We start from the raw sequence: 24,929 nt of genomic DNA, 5'->3' as shown, positions 1-24,929 counted from the left end.
TGATTCCATCACATGGACAATAAACAAATTACCACACCATATGATTCTAGCATAAAATTAAAAAAGAACTGAAAAACACTGTTCTACATTGAATTTTTCGTAGATTAATAGAGGTTTTATTTATTTTTAAGACTATACTAGATCAGATACTTCCTATGTTGTGGGAATATTGAGTAGGCAGACGAGTAACTTTCATAAAACTCATTAGAATGTTATTAAAACACTTTAAAAATATCTGAAATGTATCATTGACTATGCAATATCCTTTTGGATTTCCTACTGCCGTAAAAAGGGTATATTGATGCTAACTAAGAACCTCTTTTCCATGGCACAAAGGCTATTTGAATTTACATTATCTTGTGGTGTTGTTGCTTGAAAGTTTTCCAAGCAAAACCTCAATTACCATTTTTGAAAGCCATCATTGGAAAGTGACTTCTCATAAAGTTGTTTCCAGTTTATCACATGCGAGAATTTCACGATCTACCTTATTGATTAACAACACTTTTTCCTCCATCAACTATTGATGCATGGCAATGTGTATACGGCATGACTGAAATTAATGATCCTATCTAGTGTGATGCAATATGGTTTCTTGGGAGTAAAATTAAGGATATTGAAAAAATATTATATATATTTTAAGTAATATAATGTACTTAATTCTCTACAATTTGTTGCAAAATGATCGTATCCAACTACTATGCCTAGTATTAGTTACAATGCTTAATATCCCCCTTCAAAATTTTGAGATTTTTAGGTTTTGTCCCCACTTAATCAGATTTGCCCCCATACGGTGCCATTCTACTTTGTTATAGTTTCCTCCCCCTTCCTAAACATTTTATGTTATGCCACTATCTAGCAAAAATAAGGCGAGTTGATGTTAGTGCTTAGAGAGTTTTAATACGTAATCAGCATTGCGAAGAAAGCGTTCTACATAGTTGACAAGAGCTAAATTTTATATATATACCTGAGACGGTAATTTGTCTCTAAGAAAAAAATTTTAAACAACTACAAAACTCAAAAGGATTAGCTGGGAAAAATCTTTGAGGAACTGATATGGAATTAAAATTTTTGCCATGTTAATCTACATTGACTTATAGTTAGTTGGCAAACTTAAAGTTTAATACTTGGATTTAATTATCAAGTTTATATTTGATAATTATGATATTACCATTATATTTAGTTTGTGATCATATCAGATTTATAAATTTCTTTTTACCACTTATCTTTTCTTCCTTTTATTACATTTTTTACTTGCAAGGAATTGTGCAATTTTTCAATATCGGGTGGTACTTGTTGTTTTAATGATCCATGTCATATTTTTTAAATCTCCTCTAAGTATGGATACAATGCCTCCCTAAAAATTAATCTTAATATGTTACCAACTTTAATACCATGTTCTATACATACTTCAAATGCAACCGTAAATCCTAAAATAGCAGTAGTGAGTTGCAAAACATATTGTCATTGCTTGTCTTTATTATCAATAGAATTCCATTTATGTTCTTTTTTTTTAAATTTTAAAACAAAGTTCTGATACAAAGATACCTATATATTTAAAGGGACTCAAAAGGCATTTAAAATGGACTTGGTGCTTCAGCATATAGCTGTACAGGAAGAGGAGTAGGGGCCTTTCCTGATGCACAGTAGTCCTTAAGTAGAAACGAGTACCAATGAGGAATAACAAGTGAGAAATACTCTACACTATCCTTCCAACATGGTAAGCTGCTTATAGCATTTTCTGCTTTGCAACATTTGGGTGAAAAGGAGAACATGTCATCTACTACATGTTTGATGATCGCTGTAGCACACTCCAAAAAAGCTTCTCCAGCAACTGCTTTAAAGATTCTATCACACTTCTTAAACTCTGTATAGTTGTAGACTGGCAGCGGAGGTTCTTCATACCGAAGTATTGCATCACTTGGCACCGACAGAGACGCAATTGCCAAGACAAGAACCGTCATTAGTTGATTTCCCTTCTCCATCTTTTTTTTTCTTGGTGGCCTTTTTTTTTCGTTTCCCTCTTCTGAGTTATCTTAAAACATTTCTGACTGATATATTTATAGTGTTTAGATGCACTACCTTCAAGTTGAGCAATTTAATTTATCTTCTTTGTCTTAGTCGTTACCTCTTTCCGCCATAAAGACGTCACTAATGAATTTAATAGTTCACTTACCCTTGCAACTACCTTCAAATTTATTTTGTAAGTTAAGGCTCCATGTTGAACATGAAGTTCTAAATTAATTTCAATTAATATACACAACATGGATGAACCATTAATAAAAATGTCTTGGAGAGTAATAAAACACGATCCAAACCCTTAATTTTAGCAAGGATTATCCATTAATTCAAGAATTTTTGAACATAAAAATTTAACACTTGAACAAAATATATCCGTCAAAGATGTACAACACACTAATTATTAATTTTGCTAATGTTTTTTTTTTATATAAGTTGTTTTGAGATATACTTTGTCACACCATGGTCCGTTTGTGTGAAGAGGGTAATTCCATGGCAATATATTTAACTTAAATAAATTAAAGAATGCATACTCATGAGTTAAATAACCTACTTAATCAATTCCACACTAGAAAAATAATTTATAATAGAGCTGCATTCATTGGTTCAATGTAGTGTAATTGGACCCATGTTGTATTTTTTTACTAAGCTAGGCTCAACCTCACCCCATTCCTTGTCCAATTGTTGAGTTTAATAGACTTAAAAGATAACAAAATTCCGATTGAACCTACTAGTTTTATTGGTTAAAGGTAACCCATATGATCCACTCCTTGTCGGGTCGATCCCCTTAGACCTATATACTTATGCATATAGGAAAGAAATTTAACATCTTTGCTTGTAGGCAAATGAGAATGACGATTCCTGCTATGCTCTCTTTACGCACCAATTGGCAGGTTTGCTTTTTCTTGTCCATTGTCTGTCTAGTTTGACTTAAAAAGTATGAGGGGAGGTCATGGGAGCCGCCATCGTTCATTCTCATTTGCATAAGGTGGGGACAAACATTCATTCCCTTCTCCCATTTCTTTTCCAACACTAATCGATCGATCCCACACATTCCCATCCATGTAAAAAAAAAAATCACTGCATCACAACCACCAGGTTATAGATTCTCTAGACTCTTCCCTAAAGCAAAAGGTGGGAGATGAAACATTGCTCTCCTCCTCTTTACTATTAGTAGAGGGGAAGCCTACAACCTACTCACCAAAGTGAATAGGCTCCATTAGATGCTAGACAGAGTGACGATGACTCTCGATGAACCAAAATATACCGCGGGGGAGGGGTTACCTACCGCTCAATATTTTAAGTGTTTTTTACACATTATCTATAGATTTAAGTGCATTGATTCCTTTTACTTTCTTCTGACTTGTGCCTAATTTACTTATTCTAGATCATGAGCCACATAGTAATTATAGGGGAGAATCCACGATTCATTTTCTTTCTTTAAGTTTCCATTTAGTGAATTCATGATTTTAAAGTGTGCTGGTACTACTTGCCACCAGAATTTGACCTTTCCGGTGTACTTGGACAGGTTGCACTTGTATAGGAATTGCATCCCATACTTCCGATATGCTGGTCAAACCATTTTCTCCAAGTACCCTATTAAAGTTGAAGTGTTTCATATATTGTGCTCAATATATTTTTTTGACAGCCAGCTTTGGAAAGTGACTTCTCATAAAGTTGTTTCCAACTTATCACATGCGAGAATTTCATGATCTACCTTATTGATTAACAACACTTTTTCCTCCATCAACTATTGATGCATGGCAATGTGTATACGGCATGACTGAAATTAATGATCCTATATAGTGTGATGCTATATGGTTAGTTGGGAGTAAAATTAAGGATATTGAAAAAAATATTATATATATTTTATGAAATATAATGTACTTAATTCTCTAGAATTTTTCCAAAATGCTCGTATGCAACTACTATGCCTAGTATTAGTTACAATGCTTAATATCCCCCTTCAAAATTTTGAGATTTTAAGGTTTTGTCCCCACTTAAACAGATTTGTTATAGTTTCCTCCCCCTTCCTAAACATTTTATGTTATGCCACTATCTAGCAAAAATAAGGCGAGTTGGAATTAGTGCTTAGAGAGTTTTAATACGTAATTAGCATTGCGAAGAAGAGTTCTACATGGTTGACAAGTGCTAAATTTTATATATATACCTGAGATGGTAATTTGTCTTGAAGAAAAAAAAATTAAACAAGATATTTTAAACAACTACAAAACTCAAAAGGATTAGCTGGGAAAATTCTTTGAGGAATTGATATGGAATTCAAAATTTTGCCATGTTAATCTACATTGACTTATAGTTTGTCGGCAAACTTAAAGTTTAATACTTGCATCTAATTATCAAGTTGATATTTGATAATTATGATATTACCATTATATTTAGTTTGTGATCATATCGGATTTATAAATTTCTTCTTACCACTTATCTTTTCTTCCATTTATTACATTTTTTACTTCCAAGGAATTGTGCAATTTTTCAATATCGGGTGGTACTTGTTGTTTTAATGATCCATGTCATATTTTTTAAATCTCCTCTAAGTATGGATACAATGCCTCCTTAAAAATTAATCTTAATATGTTACCAACTTTAAAACCATGTTCTATACATACCTCAAATCCAATCATAAATCCTAAAATCATAGCAGTGAGTTACAAAACATATTGTCATTGCTTGTCTTATTATCAATAGAATTCCATTCATGTTCTTTTTTTTTTAAATTTTAAAACAAAGTTCTGATACAAAGATAACTATATATTTAAAGGGACTCAAAAGGCATTTAAAATGGACTTGGCGCTTCAACATATGGCTGTACAGGAATAGGAGTAGGGGCCTTTCCTGATGCACAGTAGTCCTTAAGTAGAAACGAGTACCAATGAGGAATAATAGGTGAGAAATACTCTACACTATCCTTCCAACATGGCAAGCTGCTTATAGCATTTTCTGCTTTGCAACATGTTGGTGAAAAGGAGAACGTGTCATCTACTAGATGTTTTATGATCGTTGTAGCACACTCCAAAAAAGCTTCTCCAGCAACCACTTTAAAGATTATATCACACTTCTTAAACTATGTATAGTTATATACTGGCAGCGGAGGTTCTTCATACCGAAGTATTGCATCACTTGGCACCGATAGAGACGCAATTGCCAAGACAAGAACCGTCATTAGTTGATTTCCCTTCACCATCTTTTTTTTTCTTGATGTCCTTTTTTCTTCTTTTCCCTCTTCTGAGTTATCTTAAAACATTTCTGACTGATATATTTATAGGGTTTAGATGCACTACCTTCAAGTTGAGCAATTAAATTTATCTTCTTTGTCTTAGTCGTTACCTCTTTCCGCCATAAAGACGTCACTAATGAATTTAATAGTTCATTTATATATTGCAACATCCTAGAAATTTATTGTGTAAGTTAAGGCTCCATGTTAAACATGAAGTTCTAAATTAATTTAAGTTAATAGAGACCACATGGTTGAACCATTAAAAAAATGTGTGGGAGAGTAATACAACACGATGTAGGGTTTAGATGCACTACCTTCAAGTTGAGCAATTAAATTTATCTTCTTTGTCTTAATCGTTACCTCTTTCCACCATAAAGACATCACTAATGAATTTAATAGTTCACTTACCTTTGCAATTACCTTCTAATTTATTTTGTAAGTTAAGGCTCCATGTTGAACTTGAAGTTCTAAATTAAATTCAATTAATATACACCATATTGTTGAAAAATTAATAAAAATGTGCGAGAGAGCAATACAACACCATCCAAAGCCTTAATTATAGCAAGTATTATCCATTAATTCAAGAATTTTTGAATATACACAGTTTTAACACTTGAACAAAATATATCCATCAAAGATCTGCAACACACTAATTATTAGTTTTGTTAATGTTATTTACATATGTTGATTCGAGATATACTCTGTCACACCATGATCCATTAGTGTAAAGAGGGTAATTCCAAGGCAATATATTTAACATAAAGAAATTAAAGACTGCATACTCATGAGTTAAATAACTTACTTAATCAATTCCATAAAAAAAAGTGTTTATAATAGAGATGCATTCATTGGTTCAATCTGTGTGGTTGGACCCATGTTGTATTTTTTGACTAAGCTAGGTTCATCCTGACCCCATTTCTTGTCCAAATTTTGAGTTTAGTAGACTTAAAACAGGGAAAGAGTCCGATTGAACCTAGTAGTTTTATTGGTTAAAGGTAACCCACATGATCCACTCCTTGTCGAGTTGATCCCCTTAAACCTATATACTTATGGATATAGGAAAGAAGCTTCCACGTCTCTGTTTGTAGGCAAATTAGAATGACGATTCTTGCTATGCTCTCTTTAAGCACCAATTGGGAGCTGGCCTTCTCCCTTATATTCACGTGAATGAAGAAAGTCCTAGTTCAACTCATATTAGTCTTCAGGTAGATTGGTATGGATAGACTTATCTTAGAGAGTTAGAGTTGGCCTGTAATTAGGATTGAAAGACTAATTATCTAAGGACTCTACCTCCTCCTCTACTATAAATAGAGGATTTTTAATTCGGAATTTATCAAGTTACACATCTCATTCTCAAGTTAATCTCTCCCTCTCTTTTGGCTTGGCGCAACTTCTCTTTTCTCCTTTATTGTTTCTTCTCTCTACCCGAGAGTTCTTCTTCCCTTCTCTTCATTTTTTTCTTCTTTCTCTTGCCCAGAATTATGGAAAAGGGATCCTAAATTCAACATGGTATCAGATCATTATACTTAGGATCCCTCGTCAAAGGAATGCTCTAAAGAAGTGAAGATCAACACCTCTTAAAGAAGGCTATTTTATGAATGAAGAACACAAGTCGAGAGATAAGTGTTCAATTTTTTTTCTTCTTTTCATGGTACTAGTTTGTGAATTTAGAAGATGATTTAAGGATGAGTACGTAAATTATTTAATATTATTATATTATGGATATGCATGCCTCTCTATCTAGAAGGAGCTATCAAAATAGTTTTGTCGGTTGGAAAATTCTCTTTACCGGGACCAGTCCATGATCAGATTTTTGGATTTTTTTTTGTGGGATAACAGTTCCCTAGTATAGAAGATTTTTATTGAGTCTCTTATGAGTGGTATTAGAGAAAAACAAATCAGAATAATAATTTAGCATCAATGCTAAAATTCCCCATACATCGAGTTGATTGAAGAAGTACTACTTAGTGTTATTATTAGAATTTTTTTGAAGAAGGGCCTATCATGGATGAAGAGAATATGAATATCAAAGGTGATAAACTGAGAATGACCTCCATACCCTTATTTGGGGTATCAAATTTTATGAGTTGGTCCATATCGGTTCGGAGGTTCCTTATAACAAAAGACCTACTTGGTCACCTCACCACCCAAGGACCACCTATTGATGAAGATGATATTTTTTTATAAAAAAATGGTTGAAAATTGATACTTTGGTGATTAGTTGGCTAATCAATAGCATGGAAGAATATGTTTCCAACAATTTTATTCATCTTGACACTGCTAAACAAATTTGGGAGACATGTGCTAAACTGTACTCATGCCCGGATACTCTACATAGACCATACGATATTCTCCAAAGAATGTTGAATACTAAACAAGGAGAAATTATCCATGAGTATGTCCGCTTCAGAGGATTTCTTCAAGAGTGGAAGTTAGCTCAGCCTTCAACCACGAATATTTCTATCCATGACAAAGAGAAGGAAGCTTTAATTACTGCTATTTGTCATGCAAATGTTAAAGCCCAGCTTGATATTGCCAAAAGTCAACTTTTGAGTGCTTCTGTTGTCCCCAAGTTTGACGATGTATGCGCAACAATATTTTGTATTTTAGGCACTTCTTCCTCCACTATTCCGATCATAGAGGATCATCATCTGACCGTGGCTGAGCCCGAGGAAGACGTGGAAGGACTGGTGTTGGCAGAACAAATGGGAAAGAATGTTCTCATTGTAAAAGATTTGGTCACACTATAGATCAGTGCTATTACAAGGCATGCACTTACTGTGGACAATATGGCCATTATAAATAATATGCTATAAAGCCAATGGACAGTCAAGGGCTAATCAAGCCATTATAAGTGATAAAAAAGAAGAACAAACCACTAAATCAGCATCACATAAATTTTTTACTGATGAAGAGTATGAGCTATTTCCGCAAATGAAGACAATGTTGGGTTCTTCTCCTAGTTTCTCTACAAATACTTCAGCCACTACCGCTTCAGGTATGCTATCTGCCTCATCTTCATCCTGGATAATTGACCCAGGAGCCTTAGAGCTTCTTATAGGTAACAAAAATTTATTACATTCTCTATTTCTAAGTCTTTCACACAAGTTTGTTACCATAGTTGACGGTTCTCAAACCAAAGTCAAGGGAAAGGTTCCACTTCTGTCACCCCATCACTTTCGCTCACTGATATTCTTTTCGTTCCTACTTTCCCTTTGAATCTATTATCTGTTAGTCAGTTGACAAAATATTTTAATTGCTCTGTTACCTTCTCACCTACTTCATGTGTCTTTTAGGATCTTATAACGAAGTAGGTGATTGGTGGAGGCCATGAAAAAGGGGGGCTTTAATACTTGGACATGCCAAAATAAATATGGTTTCTACTACTAAAAATGAGACACGGTTATGGCACAATCGGTTGGGACATCCATCTGCACATTCTCTTCATTATATATTTACTTCTCTTAAAGTAAGGTCAAAATTTCATTGTGAGGTTTGTCAATTGAGTAAACATCAATGGAGTAAATACTCTCCTCATCCAGCAGTCAAAAGTGTTACTCCATTTTCATTAATTCATACTGATGTTTGGGGGCCCTTGAGTGTCTCCAGTATTTCTCAAGCAAAATATTTTATTTCATTTTTTGATGATTTCACTCGCACAACTTGGTTGTTTATATTTAAGGAGCATTCTGATATACCATTCATTTTTAAGTCATTTCATGCTATGGTAATCACAAAATTTGGTCAGAAAATATAAATTCTCCTGTATGATAATGCCAAAGAATATGTTTCCAAAGACCTTAACTCTTTTTTTCAAGAAAATGGTATTATCCATCAAACATCATGCACCTACACTCCTCAACAAAACGGTGTAGTCATACGTAAAAATCGTCATATTCTAGAGGTAGCTCGAGGTTTGTTATATGCCATGAAAGTTCCATACTTTTATTGGCCTCATGCAATCCTTACGGCTCGCTTTCTTATAAATCGTCTACCATCTACCGTTCTTGGAAATAAATCTCCTTAATCTAGATTATTACCAAATGATGATCCGTTTTTATTACCTTTGAAAGTCTTCGGATGTCAATGTTTTGTTCATAATTCATTACCTAGACATAACAAACTTGATGCTAAATCTATCAAGTGTATCTTTTTGGGATACTCTCACACAAAAAAGGGTTATGTTTGTTATCGTCCTACTCTTCAACGTTTATTTGTATCCAAGGATGTAACATTTTTTGAAGACTCCTCATTTTATTCTGATGGCGCTCCTCCTGGTCTGTCCTTGGTACTAGGTTCCCCTCGACTAGTTGTGCTTTGTGATACAGAGATTATTCAACCTCCATAGCAAGTGGCCAACACCACATCTACCGAGTTAATAGATCCAACAAAGGCAAGTCCTTCATCACCAATTATTTTTGGCCCTCTATATGATACTCATCCTATGGCTATAAGGAAAGAACCTCGATCTTATGATGGACCTTCTACTTCTCATCCCTTTTCAAATTATTGTCTCATCATCACCTCTCACCTTTATGTTGTCAGTTTCTTTCTTCTATTTCCTCCATATTTGTTCCACAGTCCTATCAAGAGGCTCTACAAGATCCAGGGTGGAGGCAGCAATGGATGAAGAAATGAAGGCCCTTAATCACAGTCATACATTGTCACTGGTTCCTCTTCCCAAAGGTAAAAAACCTGTTGGTTCCAAGTGGGTTTATACTGCCAAACATAATCCGGATAGGACAATTGCACGACTGAAGGATCGAATTGTTGCCAAAGGTTATACTCAATGCTATGGAATTGATTATGAAGAAACCTTCTCTCTAATGGGAAAAATGAACTCGGTATGTATATTATTATCTCTGGCATATATTTTATCATGGCCGATATATCAACTTGATGTGAAAAATTTATTTCTTAATGGTGATATTAAAGAAGAAATTTACATGAAACAACCACTTGGGTATGTGGTTGAGGGGGTTTTATGGTCCCATATCTCACAATGCGATTCGCAGGAAGAACAAGGAGATAAAATGAATCAAGCTCGAAGGGGGGCTTGAAACCTTGGGTTCGTTGAGGAGAACACCGATTCTATGTTTTTGGTAAGATTAGACTTGTCCATTTCCTTCCAGGTCATCCTTTAAATAGGACTCAAGACCACAAGGTTCTAGAGAGAATTACAATTTTGCCCCTCCATGGCATTTAACATGAAAATAAACTAAATGACTATATAACCAACTCAGTAAGAGTAAATGACTCAACCATGGTGTCTCAGCTAGACTCTCCTTTAAATAGGACTCACTATTGGGTCCATAGCATCACACCCCTCCTGGAGAGCGAGCTTGTCCGCAAACTCGAAGGTGGGAAGGTGTGCCAACGTCTCCACCTCTTCCCAAGTAGCGTCTGTGGCGGCGGTCATCCAACCAATGCGGATACACACTGTCATCCATCCTGGACCACGGCTCGTGACTATTCCTCTCATAGCCGACGTAGTTCCCCAAAATTGCCCTGTTGTTACCTATAGCATGTCTAAGCCACCTGGTACAACTGCAACATCCACATCTCCAATGTATGGTCTAAGGTGCATCCTGGCCCCCACAGCAATAAGCAAGCCTGCCAGCTGTCTGGATCCTACACATGCAAAAGTGTTTCCTTCATCTTAGGTCTCCCCTATAGCATCCAGAGACCATTGCCCATTAGCACTACCCACAAGTTCTACAGTTTCTTTAGTTGCTGCCATAGCATGAAATCCAGCACCCATTTCCACTTCTTGAAGCCAAGCTACAACAATTCCTACTTCTGATGCAGCAAAACTTAGCCATGATATAAGTGAGCCAGGAGAGGGCCCTCTGTTGCCCCACATTCCAAGTTCCAGTCAATATCTTGATATTGCCATATTGTGTGGATAGCTGGTCCCTGCTTGACAACGTTGTGCGCAAAATGTTATCAATAGGCCCTGGTGACAACATGCACCATCCACGAATCCCTCCATGATTAGCCAGGGAGAACACATAAGCAGCTCCAAGAGCCATCTTGATAACGGGGCACCTGTGTGCAACCCCTCCTCCAATGAGGGCACCATCCAACTCCAAAATCTGGATAGTCCCACTTATGGAACTGACCCACAATCGGGTTCCATGAGTACAGAAACACTCCTCTTCTGGACGATTCTCAAGCTGATCGTCTATACCAAATACTTTCAGAAGCTCCTTTGTACAAGCATCCCACAATGTAAAAGGAAGGTAGCTAGCACTCCACACCCTTCCCCTCAAATTATTAGCTAATAAAAACTTCACGTCACCAGCTGATATAGAACAAACACCATTTACCATCCCCTGACTTCTAAGATCAATGAATGATCTTTCCACAAACAAAGTTGCCATATGCCTTTCGTCCGCCAAAAACAGAGAGAGATTTATCCACAGACTCCCAAGGCCAAATTTTAACCACACCACCTTCTGAACCCGACCAAATGTCCCCATATATAGTCTCCATTGCATTCTGTTGTGCTGCAATCTCATCTGAAATCATTCCATGTGACCAAAAGTATTCATAAGTTGCAGGAATATCTCTATCACATTTGAGAAGTGGGTTTCCAATAGCTACTCCCTGAATGTTGAACGTGAAGCCCGTTGAATATTTATTGTGGTTCAGCCAAGTTACAACCAACTAGGGTTTATAATGACCTGCATAGCTGTCTCCTATTAGAAACAGGTCTTTGGATTTGAACTCAGGAAAATTTTCATACCACCTCAGCCTAAAAACAAGCATGTCATTGGTAGTAGAGTTATTTCCACTTGTATAGTCAGATATCATTGGCAGTAGATTGGATGCTGTATTCCATGGGTTTGGGTGTATTCTTAGCGTCCTGCCATCTCCTCTAGGGAAAAATGGATGCAACTCGGTGAAGGCACTCCCACCCATGGATGAACAAGCTGGATCTCCATTCAACCAGAGTGTCCGTGGCCTGGTATGTTCATCTCCATATGCTTCTGCTAAGTAGTAAAAGAGACTTCTCCCAGCCTCGTCAGCCACGGTAATGTAACCATCAAACTGTCTATAATTCACCTTGGGCTGGCCAGATAACCGCACGACCAAATCGTCAAGAGGGTGGCCAGTCACACCCAAAAACAACAAGGCCAGAAAACCCACACTTGGTCTGAGATTTTCATCGAATAATGTCTGAGAGGACATTACTTCTCTCCCCACTGCAATTCTTTGTATCCAAACAGAATTCCATTGATGCCTAAGTACTGCTGTCCGCCCATGGACTTCCAGTGTCCCATCTCATTTCTTTGCCACAACTATTGCTGCTGCCTTTGGACTCCTGGTAGTAAGGCCAGCCTCTTTGAGACCGTCAAAGGGCATTGTTGCAACAAGTGGAAGTCTTCCCCATTTTTTTGTGTACAACATTTTAGTGGTACCTGCTATGTCAATTGGCATGATGTCCACCCAGTACCCCACACTTGTCTGAATCCTGTTGAATATTTCCACATCTATCTTGTCAGTTACAACAAACCCAACTTTGAGTGGATCTGTGCAGAACCCGTGCTGCAAACCCAGCAGGTCCCTCTCTAGATGCACTCATGTCCTTATAAAAATTTTCAAAAGGCGTATACAGGTGGTGTTCGTTTTCCACTCTATTCAGACGCATCGTTGCTGTTATGAATTCACTATAATCAATTGTGGGAAGCGTAACTTCAGATTCAGAACGGGCATCATACCTCTTTATGCACACTGCATTTATGTCATCAATAACTACAATAGACTGAGGAAGATCATCAACCACCCTGAAACCCTTCTGAACCCATTTTGGGGCATCTCCTAGATATTGATGAATCAACTCAATACCAACATCACGCAAGATAGTGGCAGATGTTGAATTGGCCACTACCTTTGCAAGTAAAGTTTTGCTAGTACCAGGCTCTCCATAAGGTTGCACATTCTTGGGTGGATTGATTCGAATGTCTATTGTGTGCTGCTCAACGGTAGCCTTCTTAGTGGCAACAGAATGCTCATGCTCCGCATTCAACAATCTATGGAATTCAAGGCTAGCTTCAACCACAGATCCCTGTCATTGCTAACAACGACAAATATGAGATCTTGGGTGTTTTGGAAATAATATCTCCACAAATGTCGGATCCTGTCCTGACCACCAACATCCCACACATTGAAACTGATATTCGTATATGCTACAGTTTCCACATAAAATCCAATGGTGGGGATCGTGGAGACTACCTCTCTCAGCTTAAGCTTGTAAAGGATGGTGGTCTTACCAGCAGAATGTGCACAACAGAAACTGCCAAAAATAAATTTTGATCGGTATCCCAAAACAGAGGTTACCTTTCAACAATTTTTACACACAGGACAGAGGAATTCGAAGAATCACCTGGAATTGATGTCTATGAGTGGAGGTATGTCTCTATTGAGTGTGAAGTGGATGCATCTGGCTGAACGAAAACCTGCAAACCCAAATCGGGTTGTTCCGAATAGATTTCAGGTCGAACGACGTTGTGTTTCGGCTTGGGATTTCTACGCTTGGAGGGTTTAGGTCGACCCTCTGCGGGATGGCTATTCCAGACAGTGAACGAGGGGTCTCAAAAATTTCTGAGACAGGTATGCACTAGAAGTCCACACTAGAAGAAGTTAACTAGACCCTCTTTTGAATGGACGAAATTATTCTCTGAGACTGTGGCTGCACCATCTTCGTCCGAAACGACGATTTTCCCTTCTAAATCCTTTTTCAGATGTGTCTCTAATTCGGCCCCTTTCTCAGACCTTTCCATTAAAAACCAGCGTATGTCATCACGTATTGCCAAAATCATCACTTTATGCACTGCTGCCATTTCATTTAGGAACGAAGAGTCGTCCATTGTGAACTAGCTCTGATACCAAGGTGTTATGGTCCCAGATCCCACAATGCGATTCGTAGGGAAGAACAAGGAGATGAAACGAATCAAGCTCAAAGGGGAGCTTGAAACCCTGGGTTCGTTGAGGAGAACGCCGATCCTTGGGTTCGTTTTCAGAGAACGCTGATCCTAGGGTTTGTTGAGGAGAACACCGATCCTTTGTTTTTGGTGAGATTAGACTTGTCCATTTCATTCTAGTTCATCCTTTAAATAGGACTCTTGACCACAAGATTCTTGAGATAATTACAATTTTTCCCCTCCATGGCATTTAACATGAAATTAAACTAAATGACTACATAACTAACTCAGTCAGAGTAATTGACTCAGCCATGGTGTCTTAATCTGACTCTCCTTTAAATAGGACTCACTATTGGGTCCATAACAGGGGGAGTCTGTATGCCGCCTAAAAAATCTCTTTATGGTCTAAAGCAGTCCCCTCGGGCATGGTTTGAGAAATTTAGCCAAGCCATCATATTGGCCAGCTTTCACAGATGCTCTGGAGATCACTCAGTATTTATTGAAAATTCACCGAGAGGTAAGGTGATTTTGGCTGTATTTGTTGATGGTATTATTTTAGCTGAGAGTGATTCCGAGGGCATTCAGAAAACAAAGGAGAAAATATGTGTTGAATTCAAGATGAAGGATCTTGGACTACTCAAATATTTTTTGGGTATTGAAGTATTACAATCTAGACATTCAGAAAACAAAGGAGAAAATATATGTTAAATTCAAGATGAAGGATCTTGGAGTACTCGAATATTTTTTGGGTATTGAAGTATTACAATCCAGACATGGGATTGTGCTATCCTAAAGGAAGTATTCCCTTTATCTACTAGAGGAGATAGGAATGATGGGATGCAAACCAGCATACACTCCTATGGATGCAAATATAAAATTATGTGGAGGCACTGAAGAAGATGTAGATATTGAAAAATATCAAAGACTAGTGGGATGACTTATTTACTTGTGTGTAACAAGGCTGGATATTTCATATGCAGTAAGTGTGGTAAGTCAATACACGCACAAGCCGCAACTTAGTCATTAGCAAATACTTGAAAGAATACTACGATATCTGAAATGAGCTCTAGGAAGGGGGCTTCTTTATCAAAACCATGGTCACTTCAACATCGAAGGAGTCTCATATGCGGACTGGGCCGGATCCCTAGATGATAGAAAATCTACTTCAGGATTTTGTACGATGGTTGGAGGGAATTTGGTTACATCGAAAAGCAAAAAGCAAAATGTAGTAGCACGGTTGAGTGCAAAAGAAGAATACAGGGACATGGCACACATTGTTAGTGAACTCATATGGATAAGATCTCTTCTCACTGAATTGGGATTCTATAAAAAAACTCCAATAGATCTATAATATGACAATCAAGCAGCAATACACATTACATTGAATCCAGTCTTCCACGAAAGGACAAAGCATATTGAAGTGGATTGCCATTTTATACGAGAAAAGTTCCAAGCTGGTTTATTATCTCTGAAGCATATATCCTCACAAAGTCAAGTTGCATATATTCTCACCAAGCCAATCACTCACAAGATTATGTCTACCATATGCAGCAAGCTGGCCATTTGTGATGTCTTCTCACCCCTAGCTTGAGGGGGAGTGTTAAAATGTGGGACCCACCATGGTGCTCGATCTAGTGGGACCCACCATGAGGATATGGGGACACCAAGAAGAGTCCTCACCCAAGCAAGCACGAGTTAAGGAATTAAGAAGCACGAGCTAAATTGATTTAGAAGACTTGAAGATCAAGTGGTACACACAAATATCTCATGAGTTGTCAGCCTTATCAAGATGAGTTGGAAGATTATGAGGGACCCACAAGGATAAGGCCATGAACTGGCCTTCTCCCTTATATTCACGTGAATGAAGAAAGAGTCCTAGTTCAACTCATATTAGTCTTCTAGTAGATTGGTTTGGATAGACTTATCTTAGAGAGTTAGAGTTGGAATGTAATTAGGATTAAAAGGCTAATTGTATAAGGACTCTACCTCCTCCTCTACTATAAATAGAGTTGTAATTCAGAATTTATCTAGTTACACATCTCATTTTCAAGTTACTCTCTCCCTTTCTTTTTGCTTGGCACAACCTCTCTTTTCTCCTTTATTGTTTCTTCTCTCTGGCCGATAGCTCTTCTTCCATTTTCTTTCTTCTTTCTCTTTCTCAAGGGATCCTAAATTCAACTTGGTTGCTAGTGAAAACCCATTTGCTACCCACATGTTTGTTGTCAAGATGAAGTGGAACTAGAGCCCAAGTCTGATTTTCATACAATGAATTCATTTCTTCTTCCATTACCGCCTTCCATCCTAGATGCCTCAGAGCCTCCTCATATGACTGTGGAATAAAGATGGAAGAATTAGATGCAGAAATTGACAGCATGAAGAAAACAAATGATGGTGAGAAACAAAATTGTATATAGGGTGAGAAAGGCCTAGTGCAAATTCTAGGCTTCTTTTGTAGAGCTATGGGCCTAGTATCAAACTGTGGACCAAAAGCAACATGGAAAGATGGGCTTACCTCAGAGGGATCTGTAAACACAATAAGTGTGGTATCGGTTGATGCTTCAAAGAGCTGAAGTAGATCAACATCAAGTGGCACAATAGGTTTCGGAGTTGCTAAACTGATGAAATACTGAGAGGAGCATTTGTTGAAGAATAAAAGGATGTGTCCTGAAAAAAGATGACATCCCTGGAGATAATTAACTTATGAAGAGAAGAATTATAGCAAACATAACCTTTTTGGGTACGAGACTAACCCAAAAAGATACACTTAAGATACTTAGGGTCCAACTTACTCTTTTGTGGGGGTGTGTCATGAACAAAACTTGTTCAAAAAAAGGTCTTTAAAGGAAGGGAGAATGAGTCTTAATCTGACAATAACAATGTGTAAGGAGATTTATTACTAAGAACGTAATTAATTGTAATCCAAATCAGAATCATCAATTCAGAAATTGAAAAACTCAACACACCACTAAACTCACTCAAATTGAAAAAAATACATATTCAGAACCTTAACAGTTTAAAATCTGAACTCAAAACACTTTGACTCAAATTAAAACTCAAAACGATTATGTGACAAACTATGAGAATGGAAAATAGAACAAAAATTAAGAAAATCAGTGAGAGAAATGAAGAAATGAGAAGGGGTAACTTGATTTTGAACTTACCAGATACAAAATTTTGAAACTCTTTTCATTGAAAGAACAAGCATCATCTAACCTAAGGAAAGCTAAGACTTTTTATTCCGAATATAGAAAGAGGAGGAACTTGAAATCAGAAGGGGTTGAAGAGGAGGTAAAAGGGGACGACACAATTTTGGACTTACCTCTTTCTTCCTCTCCTTCTTCCTCCTTTGCTATCTTCTTCATTCCGTCTTGCGCCCTCTCTCCCGTTCTCTATATCTTTCTTCTTTTCTTCTTTCCTCCAAAAGTCGAATGAACTTTTCGAGCCTCCTTTCTTTCTATCCTACTTCTTCTCTTCCCCCCTTTTAATTTTTTAAAACATTTTCTCTGGATTTACCTCAATGCCCCTCTCTTTCTCTCTTATTCCACCTTTACCCTTAGCAAAATTAAACAATTTACAAATGAAAAGTTAATAAAAATTTATAAAACATAGATTTAGACAAGTCTTCCAAGTCATTACCCTCCTTCGCAAGGGCCTTAAACATATTGATTAGTGTGGGCATTATTAGCATGGGCTCGGTTGTGACAAGCCTCTACATTGTCATAGTGGGTCTAACATCCCCACGTAAGCTAATAAACAAGCTATGGCATTTCAACCATAGAATCATGGCTAAATCTTTGGTTTAAATGGTATTAATTGGCTCCCCATGGGAACCTCACATTATCTACATCTCAACAATAGACTATGTCTAGGACAAATATACTTGCCCCAATCAAGGGTATTCTATGAAAGTGACCAAATGAATTTGAGTCCATTGCTTCCATGCATTTGGTGGGCATTGAAGAGCTTGTGGATACTTGAACTCTCAAGTCAACGTCGTGGTTACCATCTCTCTATGTATATTATAAAAAAATGCAATACAAGTGGACTAAGTCATGGTGGACTCAATGTCAAGTAACAGGATTATCACCGCTCTTGAAAGAGCAATGATCTCCACAGGCTCCACAAGTGGGATTGAAGCACTGAGGCTGATAGGCCTGATAGGCCTGATGGGATTGGCATATGATAGCTCTTGAGCCCCATTTTTTTATCATATTGACTTTGGAAAATAGGTAAAGAGAAGAGCATAAGCACATTGTGAGTAATGGTATGGAATAGAAAACACCCCCAAATAACTTAATACAAAGAAAAAACAAAATCTCCCTCTTCACTATTTCTCACCCATCTCTTCTCCAATTCTTGATAGATTGCAGTCATCTGGCATGGCTCCTTCAGTGGAGAAGTTGTGCAGATATCTGTGTAGCGTCAGAGATTTGTACCATTCTGCTCATGAGTGTCTCCAAATGCAGAACACTCAACAAGTCCACCACAAGAACAGGGTGGAAGAAGAGTTGGATGAATCGCTTAGGCTACTGGATGTGATTGGAATGACAAGGGATGTAATGGTCGAGATGAAAGTACATGTTAACGATATCCAGTCAGCTCTTCGACGAAGATCAGGTGGATAATCAGATATGGAAAGTAAAACTAATGCTTTCCAGTCATTCAGAAAGAAGATGGAGAGGCAGATTGTGAAGCACATCAAAGACTTGAAGACAAATGCAGTCAAGTCAACCTCGTGCCCCCACACTTTGGTTGCAAATGCTTACAGAAGCAACGTCAATCACCGTCACCTTCTTGGAATCTCTTTTGTCCATTTTCTTTTCAAGGTCAGTGACAAGGAGGAAGCCACCGGTCTGGAAATGGATGGGCACAGGGCGAGTGGCGAGTAAAGTGGAAGCGGAGACGATGAACGAAGTGGCAGGAGTAACCACGACAAAATATGCCCAAACACAAGTCACCCAAACACAAGGGCATAGAAGAGGCAAAATATGCTCAGAAACAATTGGAAGCATTGGAAGTAAGCATAAGACCAGTCTAAGACGGATTGGACTGCCTGTTCAAGTGTTTAATGAAGACAAGAGTTTCCCTTCTAAACTCTTCATTCAATTTAAGTTAAAATTTGAAGATTAAATGTATAATGTTTTAGAGTAATTCTCACATATGGTCTTCTAAGCTGTCGTTTACCCAAAAATGTGGCTGATTAGATGCCATTATTCTACATACGACCAAATTCTAAATGTAGTCAACGTATCCCAAAAATTAGAGGGTATATTAGTAATATAAATTTATTTCTATAAAATTTAAAAAAATAATAAAAAAAGACAACATGATCCTCAATTGCTTTTTGATTTTGTTTCCCAATTATGAAGTCATCTTCTTCTTCCACCATAACTATTTGTCACTATTCTCTAGCCGATGTTACCTTAATTGTTCATAAAATTTGAATTACAAGAACATTTATGGAATAACAATACCTAGTCAGCCATATTTAGAAATACAAACATCTATCAAGACTGTATTCATAAATTATCTAAATATTTAGTACTTATGAATATTTTTTCATTAGTTTGTTATATATGAAAAAATACAATGCCGCTTAGTGATTTTATAACTAGGTCGCGATTCACCAAAGATTTCATGTTAACTCAAATAGATAAAAAATCGAATGAGTCAAGCTTTCAAGTTTTTAATCTATGTTAAGAGATGCATTACATATACCAGTTATCAATGGTTGTGTCTTCCTAGAATATGTTATATCGATGATAAAATTATGTTGGTCTCCATTATTTTGATGATGATAAAATTATGTTGGTCTCCATTATTTTGATGATTGTAAAATGTGTAACGTTAATATGTGTTACTAATGAAATTATTACTGTATTTTAGACACATATTCCTGCATAAAATATTATAAGGTCTGTGGCAAAATTTCAAGACAAAAAAATGATCAATCAAGTTGCTAAGTCAAGGCCCGACGTAAAAAGACATTGAAGATTGTTGTTGTGAAGAAGAACATACACAAAATAGACAAACAAATATTTGAGACTAGATTCCGAACATCATTAAAATATCTCAAGAACTCTAGATATATATGTAGATGGGCACCCAAACTTTGATTCTTAAATACAATTATGTATGGAGCTTTAGGCCAAGAAATATTTCAAAATCATGTTTTAGCTGAATGCATATAAATGTTTTACAATTTTAAATCCTTTAGAATAGCCTATATCATGTTTAGGCAACCATTCACATTGGAACCAATCCGATTTTTCATGAAAGAACGAAGCACATTAAAATCTATTGTCATTTTATTTGAGAAAAATTGCAAACATGTGTGATATCCATGCAATATGTTCCTTCCAAGAACCAGTTAGCAGATATTTTAACAAAAACTATTCCCAAAAGTTCCCTCTAAACTACATGTACCAAGCTCGGGATTTGATGTCTTTGCACCAACTTGAGGGGGAGTGTTGAAATAGTATGCGTGGCATCTGTTGTGGTTAAGTAAGTGAGTGGAATGAATTGTAATTATGATAGATTTTATATTCCTTTGTTTTTATTCATGGTCTAGGATTTCTATCCTAAAACTATAAGTATCAAGCTAAGGGGAAGGATACTAAAATTTGTGCTCTAATTCCTCACTTTATCCATTTCTTTTTTTGCGTCACGTGCCTAGCTTGCTCTCCTGAACACTCTTCTCTCCTTTCCTCCTTTCTCCTACTTTTTTCCTTAAACCCTAGAATCTAAGAAGAACAATTAGAGGAATTTTCCCGGGCAAGGGTTCTTGGGCGGTGACTACCAATAGGAGAATGTTGAGAAGAAAAAATCATTGTCTCGTATGTTATGTGCATTTGCTTTAATTTTCCTTATCATTTATTTTGACTACACCTTATATGAACGTTAGATTTTTAATTTTAAATCTCAATTTATCCCTTCTTGAGATGCCACTTGAGCCAATACAGGGGGTGGGCTACAGGTAGGCTAAGAGTGAGGTAGGTGGATTGCGTGTAGGCCACGCATACAGAGCGCCCAGGCCTCACACGCCACATGTGGGCAGCACGCTAGCCATGCACGCCATACATGCGTAGCACGCTGGCCATGCATGCCAAGCATCTGCGGTTTTCAAGCCTCGAGTACCACACGTGCACAACTTGTATGCATGTCGCAAGTGGACACCCATGCCAGTGGCAAAAAATTTATATTAAATTTTTTTAAAATAAATTTTTAACTTATTTTGAGAAAATAATTTTTGATAAAAATTAATAAAAAAAATCATTGAGAATTATTTAAAATTTTAAAAAAATATCTTAATTTAATTAAAAATTATCTTTGGATTAATTTTAAAATAATTCTTGGTGAAATTATTTCATCAATAATTAATTATAAAAATTATAAATAATTCTAGGTGAATTATTATCATAGGGAATTATTTTAATTATTTGACAAACTGTCCAAATATTTTTAAAAATAAAAAAATCATACTCGGTGAAATTATTTCACCACAAAATTGTTTTTGAAGAGACATAAATTTCCCGGAGAAACGTTTATTTGTTGTTGGTGATTTTTTTTTTGTGGATAGTTATTTTTTATACGAGTTAATCTTCATAGAATTTCTCAGTGAAAATAGGCTTTTCTTGGAAAAAACAATTGTAGAGAAAAGTCAATTTTTTAGAATGATTGTTTTATGATTTTATGTAGAGACATTTTTATTTTTGGTAATGAACACATAAAAAATGTAAAGGTAAAGAAATACCGAAGTGACTATTTTTTACATGAAAGACTTAGTATTAGCAAATGAAATTTTGGAATTAGAGTTATAAAGAATAAAAATTCGAGATGGTTTAAAAAAAGTATTCAAATGATTCCATCACATGGACAATAAACAAATTACCACACCATATGATTCTAGCATAAAATTAAAAAGAATTGAAAAACACTGTTCTACATTGAATTTTTCATAGATTATTAGAGGTTTTATTTATTTGTAAAACTATACTAGATCAGATACTTCCTATGTTGTAGGAATATTGAGTTGGTAGACGAGTAACTTTCATAAAACTCATTAGAATGTTATTAAAACACTTTAAAAATATCTGAAAAGTACCATTGACTTTGCAATATCCTTTTGGATTTCATACTGCCGTAAAAAGGGTATATTGATGCTAACTAAAAACCTCTTTTCCATGGCACAAAGGCTATTTGAATTTACATTATCTGGTGGTATTGTTGCTTGAAAGTTTTCCAAGCAAAACCTTAATTACCATTTTTGAAAGCCAGCATTGGAAAGTGACTTCTCATAAAGTTGTTTCCAGTGTATCACATGCGAGAATTTCACGATCTACCTTATTGATTAACAACACTTTTTCCTCCATCAACTATTGATGCATGGCAATGTGTATATGGCATGACTGAAATTAATGATCCTATCTAGTGTGATGCAATATGGTTTCTTGGGAGTAAAATTAAGGATATTGAAAAAATATTATATATATTTTATGTAATATAATGTACTTAATTCTCTAGAATTTGTTGTAAAATGCTCGTATTCAACTACTATGCCTAGTATTAGTTACAATGCTTAATATCCCCCTTCAAAATTTTGAGATTTTTAGGTTTTGTCCCCACTTAATCAGATTTGCCCCCATACGGTGCCCCTCTACTTTGTTATAGTTTCTTCCCCCTTCCTAAATATTTTATGTTATGCCACTATCTAGCAAAAATAAGGCGAGTTGATGTTAGTGCTTAGAGAGTTTTAATACATAATCAGCATTGCGAAGAAAGCGTTCTACATAGTTGACAAGAGCTAAATTTTATATATAGACCTGAGACGGTAATTTGTCTTTAAGAAAAAAATTTTAAACAACTACAAAACTCAAAAGGATTAGCTGGGAAAAATCATTGAGGAACTGATATGGAATTAAAATTTTAGCCATGTTAATCTACATTGACTTATAGTTTGTTGGCAAACTTAAAGTTTAATACTTGCATCTAATTATCAAGTTTATATTTGATAATTATGATATTACCATTATATTTAGTTTGTGATCATATCAGATTTATAAATTTCTTTTTACCACTTATCTTTTCTTTCTTTTATTACATTTTTTACTTGCAAGGAATTGTGCAATTTTTCAATATCGGGTGGTACTTGTTGTTTTAATGATCCATGTCATATTTTTTAAATATCCTCTAAGTATGGATACAATGCTTCCCTAACAATTAATCTTAATATGTTACCAACTTTAAAACCATGTTCTATACATACTTCAAATGCAATCGTAAATCCTAAAATCGTAGTAGTGAGTTGCAAAACATATTGTCATTGCATGTCTTTAATATAATTAGACTTCCATTCATTTTCTTTTTCTTTTGAAATTTTAAAACAAATTTCTGATACAAAGATACCCATATATTTAAAGGGACTCAAAAGGCATTTAAAATGGACTTGGCGCTTCAGCATATGGCTGTACAGGAATAGGAGTAGGGGCCTTTCCTGTGGCACAGTAGTCCTTAAGTAGAAACGAGTACCAATGAGGAATAACAGGTGAGAAATACTCTACACTATCCTTCCAACATGGCAAGCTGCTTATAGCATTTTCTGCTTTGCAACATGTTGCTGAAAAGGAGAACATGTCATCTACAAGATGTTTTATGATCGCTGTAGCACACTCCAAAAATGTTTCTCCAGCAACCACTTTAAAGATTCTATCACACTTCTTAAACTCTGTATAGTTGTAGACTGACAGCGGAGGTTCTTCATACCGAAGTATTGCATCACTTGGCACCGACAGAGACGCAATTGCCAAGACAAGAACCGTCATTAGTTGATTTCCCTTCACCATCTTTTTTTGTCTTGATGTCCTTATTTTTCGTTTCCCTCTTCTGAGTTATCATAGAACATTTCTGACTGATATATTTATAGTGTTTAGATGCACTACCTTCAAGTTGAGCAATTAAATTTATCTTCTTTGTCTTAGTCGTTACCTCTTTCCGCCATAAAGACGTCACTAATGAATTTAATAGTTCATTTATATATTGCAACTTCCTAGAAATTTATTATGTGAGTTAAGGCTCCATGTTAAACATGAAGTTCTAAATTAATTTCAGTTAATAGAGTCCACATGGTTGAACCATTAAAAAAATGCGTGGGTGAGTAATACAACACTATGTAGGGTTTAGATGCACTACCTTCAAGTTGAGCAATTAAATTTATCTTCTTTGTCTTAGTCGTTACCTCTTTCCGCCATAAAGACATCACTAATGAATTTAATAGTTCACTTACCTTTGCAATTACCTTCTAATTTATTTTGTAAGTTAAGGCTCCATGTTGAACATGAAGTTCTAAATTAATTTCAATTAATATACACCACATTGTTGAAAAATTAATAAAAATGTGCGGGAGAGCAATACAACACCATCCAAATCCTTAATTATAACAAGGATTATCCATTAATTCAAAAAATTTTGAACATACATAGTTTTAACACTTGAACAAAATATATCTGTCAAAGATCTGAAACACACTAATTATTGGTTTTGTTAATGTTTTTTACATACCATGATCCATTAGTGTAAAGAGGGTAATTCCAAGGCAATATATTTAACATAAAGAAATTAAAGAATGCATACTCATGAGTTAAATAACATACTTAATCAGTTCCACAAAAAAAAAAAAAAAAACGTGTTTATAATAGAGATGCATTCATTGGTTCAATCTGTGTAGTTGGACCCATGTTGTATTTTTTGACTAA

This window comes from Aristolochia californica, unplaced genomic scaffold (assembly GCF_029961685.1).
Source record: "Aristolochia californica isolate CCGP_79_NKW_82.1479 unplaced genomic scaffold, dmAriCali1.0.hap1 SCAF_3, whole genome shotgun sequence".
In the NCBI taxonomy this organism is placed as follows: Eukaryota; Viridiplantae; Streptophyta; class Magnoliopsida; order Piperales; family Aristolochiaceae; genus Aristolochia; species Aristolochia californica.
Note: the sequence above shows the minus strand (reverse complement) of the source record.